This window comes from Cydia pomonella, chromosome 12, assembly GCF_033807575.1.
Source record: "Cydia pomonella isolate Wapato2018A chromosome 12, ilCydPomo1, whole genome shotgun sequence".
In the NCBI taxonomy this organism is placed as follows: domain Eukaryota; kingdom Metazoa; phylum Arthropoda; class Insecta; order Lepidoptera; family Tortricidae; genus Cydia; species Cydia pomonella.
Genome location: NC_084714.1, coordinates 2338485 through 2347934, shown reverse-complemented (window position 1 = coordinate 2347934; position 9450 = coordinate 2338485).

Sequence of the window (9450 nt, the reverse complement as noted above, 5' to 3'; positions counted from 1 at the left end):
TTTTAATTAAAATTAAAAGTAGGTATTGTAAATATTAATAAATAGTTATTAACATTTACAATACCTACTAGTTGATGGAGGGTAGATTTAGTTTTTTCTGCCAACAAACTGTACTGCAGATTGGCAGATTAGTAGTAAAAAAAAAATTATTGAAGGCCATTAATACATGAATATTTCTAGAAGCTTTCGTCATAATGATGATGCCTTTCATTCATGAATGTAAATAAATGTGGTTAACTTTACTTGATGTTGAATTTTTTAACCTTTAAATATGTTCTCACTACTGAGGTGTAAAGTTGTATGTGTCACACGAGAGCAAAGTTATTTTATATCTCGTGTTTTTGAGTCCCGAGTAAGCGAAAGATTCTAAGTCAGAATCTTGAGCGTAGCGAGGGACACTATCTAAAATGAACACTCGCATGAAAAACCAACTTATCTCTCTTGTTGCACAAATAACTATTGCTCCAGGACCAAACCTATAATCATTTTTGGTTAATATGGGACTGCAATTACTTCTCGACTTCGGGATTGGTCCCAAAGTAAAAGTTTGTATATCTCACATTTATTTGTAGTATGGGCAGACCTTCTAGAGTCAGTCCAAGCTAAGTTGGCAGTAATTGTGATAGCCCAGCTTGTGCAAGTGTTAAGTAAACGTCATGAATTGGGTACTAGTGTTATTTTAAACGTCAAACTTCTATGAAATTGACGTTTAAAATAACACTAGTACCCTCTGGATTGTCAAAATCGCTGCCAACTGATCTTGGTTTGACTCTGTCAGATATTTCGGAGCGGCTTAGCTGCTCAAAAATACCTGAACATGCACTCGAATGCACATATTGACGTGTTACGATATTTATGAGCATAGTGTAATATAATTTGAATTCTTGATGGTTCACTCATTTTTATTTACCATTGAAAGTTATATAATACCTAATTCAAATAACAATTATGGGAAAATAATACAGCAAAATGATATTATTACACATATATTCATGTTTGTTTCGTTCAAACGAGGGTAGTTCAAAAATTATATGGAGCGGCTTTACGGTAACCTACATAAAATTTCACTATTTATATACTTGTAGCAATTTGGTGTTTAACAGTTTTAGTGTAGATTAAATTAAACAAAAATAACTGGCCAGCGGTGTGATTTTCTAATAAGTTTTTGGCAAAAATTTCATTTTTGGGACAAGCTTTTATCGCTGACTGTACTTTTCTTTCCACAGGCAACTATTCCTCATCGAGCAAATTCTAAAAACCCCAAACACAATTAGGTTGCGTTGTTTCATCACAGAGTTCCTATGTCCACCTCTTGTCTCCATCATCAGATCAGCTCGATGGTACCATAATATTGCATTGTCACCCGACTTACATATGTATGCAAATTTTCAGCTCAATCGGAAACCGGGAAGTGGATCAAATTTAACTTGCAAGATTTGATTACAAACAGACAACGGTCAGGTGAAAGTAAATAAAAGCTTGTAAAAAAACGCGTTGTTTTTTAAAGGTATTAACATAAAATCCTAATATGGCAAATGCTTGACAAGTGTTGGTAACTTTTAGACCTTTGATATTCTAAATCGCGTATATATCAAAATTACTATAATAATAAACGACCAAATTAGATGCCGACCAACAAATACTAATACATTACTAATCTAAGCTGGGTTTTATTTAAAGGTCACTTAAGAAATTTCTATAGGCCGAACCAAGTGATATAATTTACATTTTCACTATACGTATTATAACTTCGAAAGATAAAATAACTTTAATAGATGTGTATAATAGGTAAGTAATAACTGGTAACATGACATGAAATATGCTTGTTTCCTTGCAGTGCAAATTAAAGTCCCAGTGCGACAAAAAATAGTAGAAAATAAATGAGGGCGCCACTTTCTTCGTAACTGTCACATTTTTGACGTAAAATAACATTTTAGTCTACTTTCATATCGCACTATAGAACTGAACTTATTGTATTGAAAGCGTATCACGGCCACTTTTTGTCCGTATCGCGTTACGGAGCCATTATATGGGGGCTTTCTTCATTTAATTCGGATCTATTAAAGTGCCTCAGAGGCACTGTCCTTATTATTTTAGGTAAAATACGACGTTGAAATTATTAAAAACTTTAAAAGCGGTTCCGTTTTCTCACATTTAGTATTGATCGAAGAGTGAAAGATTAAATGCCAACTATGTTTCATCAGATGACAACCAAAACTCGGTAATTACTGCCACAAATACAGAGCCACGAACCGTACTAGTAACAAAACAAGGTTTATTCTTGTTTAATTATTTCTATGCAATTAGTGCGTTTTGGTTCTCACCTGACGATTTATTTATCTAATATACTTAACCGTCCAGGAGATATGACTCATCACATTGATACGTAGCTATTGAAAATGCCTACTTAGAAATAATAGTTTGATACAAACAACCCGCGTTTGTCCTTCTACTGACGTTTAGGCGCCATTTTATTTGCGTGCTTGTGTATAAAGTGGTGTTTGAGAATGGTGGATAAACTGTTCATTTAAGCAAGGGTATAGGACGAAAAGCTAAGTTTATAAAGATTCACATCCCGCCACTCATAAGCAAAAGCGTTTATAGATATATCTTACTTATATAAAGTACTTAAATGAAAACATACACGCGAGCACCATATAGACGAGTAAATATGCCACCAAAGATAGACGGCTAGGTTTAAAAGCACCTTTGTTGCCTTGCAACTCCAGCCTCCGCCGATGCACAGCTGCAAGATTCTCAGATCGCGCTATAGCAATAGTACTCGAGCGGTTTCGTTTTGCTCTCATTATCATGGACATTTTTCAGGACCAGCTCTTAGTCTATATTGTCTATAAACTTTTGCGTTTATACAATATAGAGATAACATATTATTGTCGTTTAAAGATCAGAAGACAATCAGATGTGACGTTTTCAACCAAAAGGTACCATTGTCGGTTGTTGATAAGGTTGAATTGAAGTTATATGGAAATAGCGCTTTAACCGACAATAAATACCCTTTTGGTTGAAAATGGCACATATACTCATTTTCAAAAATAAATACTGAAATACATTTGAACAGTTTTATAATTAATTGGTGACATATATACTCTTTGAACCTGTAAATATAACCTGTCAAAAGTAATTGAAAAAATTCTTCAATGGTGCACTCTTAGGGAAAGTTAACAATAACAAAATTACTCAGGAAAAATTAGACAGGTCAATATTATCGATTTTATCAAACATCTCTCAGAAAGTATGTATAACAGGGTGTAAATTTAGTCACCTATAATTTACGATGTGAATATATAGGTCATACTGAGCAACTTTTACTATAAGACCAACCCCGAAATCATGAAAAAAATAAGTCTGGTCTTTCGTTGACATTTTCTATGGGAGTAATTTTAGGCGACTAAATTTACGCCCTAAATGAGAGCCAGTGATGAAATTCACATTATTCAATATTTAATACTTTTCTATCTCTTTCTCTCATATCTCAAAGATACGTAGCCACATTTGCGTAAATAAAAATACTGACCCCCTTATTCATAAACGTGTACTAAAGTTACGATGCCGCTAATAATCGTTTGTCCCTTTCCGACGTATTGGTGTGATGGAAAGGGACAAACGATTATTAGCGGCATCGTAACTTTAGTACACGTTTATGAATAAGGGGGTAAGTATTTTGCGGCATAGAATACAAAAGCAAAGCCTTACGCAAAAGATGCTTTACTACGTAAAGTCTTATTTAGAAAATAATCTGCTTTTTGCTACTGTTTTACATTATTAATCTAAAATATAACCATGTATTTAGAATTTGGTGAAAAGCTCACGTTGATATGACTGATTGAATGATATTCACAGGATTTCATTCATTCAATGGTATTCATTCTCACTATATAAATTGTTGTTGGAAGTCAACTATGACCCACTTTTCTACAACAAAGTAGATATAATCATATTAAATGGCCTTTTTATTATTGAGCTTACTATAGGACTAGGTCGACTTGATATATATTCTAATTTTGGTTGGGCAACAAGGGTGAAAAGAGCGTACCTGGGTCGCCTAGCAGGGCACGTCCTATCGGACGCCCCGGGTATCGCTGGAGCGACATGGTGGAGGCGGAGCTGCGCGAACTTCGAGTCTACAATTGGCTACTTGACAGTTTTTTGTAAATAATGTCAAACGATCTTGATTTTCCTGAAGATCAAATGTCTATATGGGACTCATGGCATTTAAGCAACACAAAGATCAGAAATGAGAGTTAAAGTCTGACGCCCGCACTCAACGATTGAAACGCCTCTAACAAAATGATAATGTGATGTGACGTCACATCATATAAGTCTACGACAAAAAAACTTTTTTAGACTTTAGAGCCTTGTATTTTTTTTATAATCTCAATATAATTTTTGAATTACACTTTTTTTATAATGGATGGCTCATTTTCTATCCATTTAACAAAATTTTGTTATAATATTCAACATGTGTCAAGTACCCAATTGGCGAAAAGTTGCAAAGTCTCATTTTGGGTCACTGAGCCAACGGAGTAAGTAGCCATATTGGCCATCTGTAGGACTTTGACAGTACCTGCCAGTTTTGAAATACATTAGTTATTTGACAATAGATATCAATCTCTGCGTAAATTTTAGGCTTCTAAAGTTCAAATTTTTATTCATAACATAGTCTACTTCCAACAGACAATAATGGTCTACAATCCAAAAAAAAAGCAAATTACATACAGCCAATAACAAAAACTGTCCCTTACCCGCACTATAAAGATAAATAAGGACAGAACACATAAGACGATATAGTTTTTAAACATTTGCCTATAGAGGCAGAACTCATAGGAGTTCTAACATGGAATCAAAATAGTACTTTAAGCACTTTCTAGACAATTATAACAATTACTAATATTTATTAAATAATTTACAGTCACGTCTGAAAATATCGTCAAAAATATGTATACACTACCTTAATATATGGGCAATAAAGTCGTGTATACATATTTTTGGCACTTTTTTCGTATCGATATTTTCAGACGTGACCGTACGTGGAACCCGGGAGACTTGCCCTAGTCGGAGATTTGAACCAAATTATAAAAGCATTTTTTTTAAATTTGGCGTATGTAATGCCCAAATATCAAATATATAGTCAATTTGTGTAATAATGTCCTATAATATTTATTTATTTGTTTATTTATTTATTTATTTAATACGTATCGTTAAAGTAATGTTTCACATAGCTTGGGTATGGTGGCGGCTATCATCTCAATGCATATTTTCAATATTTTACGTTTTTACAAGATGACAGCTTTCACCGTATCCAAGCTCTGTGAAAAATACAGTACGGGATAAGAACTGATAAAATAAACATTTTGATTTTGTATTTAACCGACTTCAAAATAGGAAATTCTTAAATCGTCAGAATTTTTTATCAAAAAAGTTCAAGTATACCCTGGGCAAGTTTCCTGGACTCCCCTTAAGCTTTAAAATACGGAACTTAACTGTAGCAAACATTTAACAAAAACCTTAACTGACTTAATATTATAAATATCAGATTTTTATTTTTAATATCTAAATGGTATTTTCTGACATTCCAATGACCATTATATCAAATCAAATTGCATATATATATATATATATAATAAATATAGTTATAAATCTTTCATGTACTTATGGAATATTTCCCTACTACTAAGTAAAAAGACTGTAAGTTATGGAGGAGCGGGGCATCCTGATACAGGTTCATTCACCTAAAAGGAAGCTCCAACCACTTATGTCAAATTGTAAACCTTTACTTTATAAGGAAATAAATATTTTTTTCATTTTCATTTTTCATTATATTAAATTTAATGCTGGTCGTTGAGGTCATTATAATGTACAATAATAGGTCAAATGTGAAATAGAGACGCATGTTCCGTTACTAAACTGACAATTGTAACAAAACTGACATACATTTTGTAATAATGACTTGCTTGATTCCTCTGTCTGTGCGCCTCTCAATAGGGTTGTTTCCATCTACAAATCTAAGGCTGAATTGTATCCCAATAAATTCTTTTGGATTATAACATGTTAAACTACTTTTAGGGGTCCTGTAATGACCATATTTTTGTAAATATTGAATTTAAAATATCTTTTGGAACACGTCACGTGACCAAACTCGAAACGTCATTGAAGATTCTGATTACGTCACAACTCTCGGATTGACACTGTTGACAGTTAGGCGATAAACAACAAATGACAAATGTCAGTTGACAGTTCGTATCTTCTACGTGCGTATGTAGTTATGTGTCAAACCGTAAACTGTGACGTCACACAATTTTCAAAGAGCGTTTTGGGCGCGAAAGCATCTGTCAAAATATATTTTGTTTTAACATATTTAAAGCCGTTTTTAGTATAAAAGTTGAATTTTAGGGCAACTTTTAGTTAATATAGAACGTAATACAAGCGTTTCAAAAAATTGGAAACAACCCTATTGCCGTTAACTGGGATGCCACCGAGCGCCGTCAGGATTGCTTGAGACGGCCTCTCTTGTTTTGCGGGATCCATTCTAGGGCTTGCCTGGGATCCCTTCTAAGAGTGTGACCGATCCAGGTCCACTTGCGGCGCGTGGTCTGGTGACCGATCGGGGTTTCGCGGCAGGTATCTAATAGGCCAGTATATCCGGAGAATCTGTGGAAGGCACCGGATAACAAACACTTGGATCCACCGCGTGATGTCCATAGTGACACTCCTCGTCTCACACCCATATTGCAGCGCGTTCGTTCTCAGTGGCATTTTGTAAGTCCGATAAGTTAGGAACAAAGTAAATTATTTCACTGATAAAAAACCGACAAAGTCACACAAGCTTAATACAATATCAGAAACTGCTGTATGTATTAAGCTTGTGAGTTCATCTATTTTTCATTTCACCCTTCGGAATGGTACATTTATTTATTTAGATCATTCAAAAAAGCTGAAATTCATATTCATTTATTACTGTAAACCATGCGCCTCTATCGCACAGTATTTGTCAGAAAGAAACAATATTTTATATAAAAACAGAGTCAGACCAGACTAATGGCATGGCATTTGCAATGGCAAAGTATAACAATGTCATCATGAATGCCAATTTTTGAAAATATGACGTTAACGTTTTGAACGCCAGGCGGCGAAGTAACATGCCCTGCCCCGGACGCCACGTGAACGTGGTTTAAGCGAAATTGAACTTTGCGGAGTCCCGCGTAAGTCCCTATTGCATTGGCGAAGTTGTCAGATGTGACTTTCCGATGATGTCCACAGCCGTCTGTGGTGGTCAAAAGGTTAATAACGACACTCCTCACTTTCTTCTATTGCAAAGTTTAAACTGATTTTTTTTCTTCTATTGCACCACTTTAGCTTTTGTTAAATGATTTATAAGTTCAGAGCTATAACCGCGAAAATCGAAGTTCGTCAATTGCGGGCATTTTTCTCTGTCACTATAATTACGTCTAGTGAGAGTAAAAGAGAAAGATCCCCGCAATTTGCGAATTTCGATTTTCGCGGTAGGCCCCCAGTTCCTAATGTTCAGTAGAAAAGACAAATAATGTAAACAAATATGACAGATTTTGTTAGCATTTGACGTATAACCTAAAATATTTACAATGGTTATTTTCATTGAAGCGCTGGTGGCCTAGCGGTAAGAGCGTGCGACTTGCAATCCGGAGGTCGCGGGTTCAAACCCCGGCTCGTACCAATGAGTTTTTCGGAACTTATGTACGAAAATATCATTTGATATTTACCAGTCGCTTTTCGGTGAAGGAAAACATCGTGAGGAAACCGGACTAATCCCAACAAGGCCTAGTTTGCCCTCTGGTTTGGAAGGGCATATGGCAGTCGCTTTCGTAAAAATTAGTGCCTACGCCAAATCTTGGGATTAGTTGTCAAGCGTACCCCAGGCTTCCATGAGCCGTGGCAAAATGCCGGGACAACGCGAGGAAGAAGAAGAAGAAGGTTATTTTCATTGAAATTAATAATTAAGTTAATATTTTAAGTTGCAATTGATATAAATAAAAGGTTTAAGTATATAAACTGTTAATAAAATCATGGTTGTCCAAAAAAAAAAGCAAGATTGCGAAGAAATGAAAACAATCTTTTTTTTTACATTATTTGTCTTTTATATTGAACTCCACTTTACCTAAAGATTGGAAAGAATAAATATTAATTTGAATACTTATATTAAGAAACCCTATACGGCTATATAAATATTATTTATTCTAACTCTTCCTCCTTGAGATGTTCACAAAATGCTCAAAGAAGCACTCGCACAGAAAGAGATTGGTTATAATTATTTGTAGATAACATAACTTTTTCTCGTGCAGAACAAATACATATATATCACTTGTGAAAATAAGAAAACATATGAAGAATTACCAAAAATAATCTAAAATACCTACAAATCGACTATGTTACGTGAAGTTAATTCCACGAAAGCAACGCAAGTTACGATATCATTGCATTACTATCATTCCGTAGAATGACCCTAATTAAGATTTATTTATTGAATAATTTGTTATTCTGAGCTAAAACTAGTGTTTACGAATCAAATCCTACACGTATACAAATACTATATAATTTCAATATTTTGAAAAAAAAGTGCGAACAAGCTAGGCCGTTCTATAAGTTACTTTATTTACATGAGTTTTGTTTAAAGAAGGTAGAAATGCTACGATAGTTTTAGATTTGGTTCTAATTCCTAACAAAGTTAGACTCTAACATATAGAAATAAGAAAGCTTTGAGTGCTCACTCCGTTAATAATAAATAAATAAAAATATAATAGGACATTATTACACAAATTGACTAAGTCCCACAGTAAGCTCAATAAGCCTTGTGTTGTGGGGGCTTAGACAACGATTTATATATAATATAATATATAAATATTTATAAATACTTAAATAAATAGAGTGACTCAGGAACAGATATCCATGCTTATCACACGAATAAATGCCCTTAGCAGGATTTGAACCCGGGACCATCGGCTTCATAGGCATGGTCACCCACTAAGCCAGACAGTTTGTCATACATCAATTTCCTTACATAATATGTAAAACCTATTATTAATAAGTTTAAAACTAGCTTAAAAGTCATAACTTAAGAAGCATAAATCTTATTACAAATAAGTTTTCGCAAAGCTCGCTTGAAGCTTATTATAAATCATGGCGACCGGTTTGGCCTAGTGGGTAGTGAGCCTGCCTACGAAGCTGATGGTCCCGGGTTCAAATCCTGGTAAGGGCATTTATTCGTGTGATGAGCATGGATATCTGTTCCTGAGTCATGGGTGTTTTCTATGTATTTAAGTATTTATAAATATTTATATGTTATATATATCGTTGTCTAAGTACCCTCAACACAAGCCTTATTGAGCTTACTGTGGGACTTAGTCAATTTGTGTAATAATGTCCTAAAATATAAAAAAAAAAAAAACAAAGAAAAAA